Below are 1603 nucleotides of genomic sequence, written 5' to 3'. Positions count from 1 at the left end.
GGATGAGAATAATAAATCTAGCAACTTAACGGTCAAACAATTCTAGCAACATAGCATCAGATTCAATCAGATTTAAAACCTCAATGATCAAAACCGAAAACAGTTTTGATTTCAAAAATATTCGATTAGGGTTTTAATATGTGATTTTGATAATTATAGTATAATTAATTCCGATACTTATATTATTTAGGGTTTATAGATATAGGGTTAGGGTTTATCGGATTTTAACTTGTAAAATCCGATTTGGGGTTTTAATCATGTAGGAACATGATTTAGGGTTTATCGGATTATTAGAATCCGATTTGGAGTTTTAAGGTTTTAGGGTTTAGATGTTTACCTTAACCTCCAAACGGGTTGAACGGACCACCGAGAATCGAGAAGAACTTCGCGAGCTGGTACGTGCCGGATCGGATCGTCGGGTCGCGAAGAGCAGTCGGGATCGTCAGTCGGATCGTCTATCGGATGCGATATCGGGATCACCTGGTCGTCGGTACGTCAGGATGCAAACAGGTCATCTAGTCGGGTACTTATCGGATCGTCGGATCGACTGAGCTTCTATCGGGTCGTCGGATTGAATGGTCGTATTGGATGGCTTTATCAGATGAGAGGGTAACCGCCGAGAGAGAAAGAAAAATTATGGTTTATGATGATCAATGTTTCAAAACAAGAAAGAAAAGAAAAATAGGGTTTCTGGTCGATTTTAAAACTCATGGAATTAGGGAGCTTCGTGCTGATAACGTGTTGTAAATTAATGGGAGAAAGAGATTGTCTATATCTCATAATTATGGAGCCCTTTATATATATATGGAATTACAATACATCGTCATAGATAAATGGAAAGTATACAAATCTTAAAGTGATTAGAAAAAGAAAATCTTAAGCTTACAAAGAAAAGGAAACTGTCTAAGTAAAAAGGAAATATGTCTATTTGGTTATGGTATTTACGAATCGGTTCATAAAAATCCTCAATTATACCATAATAAATCCAAGGTTAAACATTTAAATATCAAGCCGATGAACACAAGAGTTATTTACAACTAGGAGTTAATCCGCGCTACGCGCGGAGCTATTTTGATTTTTAAATGTTAACTATATAGTTATTCATTTGAACGTTGTATTCTGAACAACAATAAAATTTTAAATTGTATGTTTGTGTGAATAGTAATTTCTTTAGAAAAAAAACAGAAAACTATACATTTTTCAAATAGATGTTTCATATAGTTTTTCATTTTTTATATTATATATTTACTTATTATTTAAATTTTCTTAATTTGTAGGGCAACTCTTTCAAATAGTCGTTTTTAAGTTTTTGTCACAAAATAGTCATCAATAAGGAAATGACCAAAATAACCCATTTTATTTTGAAAATTTTAATATTTCTTTTTTATTTTTCAAACTTTGAAATCATATCCACAAAACTCCACCTCATAACTCTAAACCCTAAGTCTAGTTTATTTAACCTTATAGCATAGATGTATTTTAACTCTTTAATAAATGTTTAATTCAGATAAATGTTTAATTTAGTTTTTCTTTTTTTTATATTGTATATTTACTTAATGTTTATCTTCTCTTATTTTGTATAGTTATTTATTATAAATTTCCT

The sequence above is a fragment of the Brassica oleracea genome, chromosome C8 (assembly GCF_000695525.1).
Source record: "Brassica oleracea var. oleracea cultivar TO1000 chromosome C8, BOL, whole genome shotgun sequence".
In the NCBI taxonomy this organism is placed as follows: Eukaryota; Viridiplantae; Streptophyta; class Magnoliopsida; order Brassicales; family Brassicaceae; genus Brassica; species Brassica oleracea.
Note: the sequence above shows the minus strand (reverse complement) of the source record.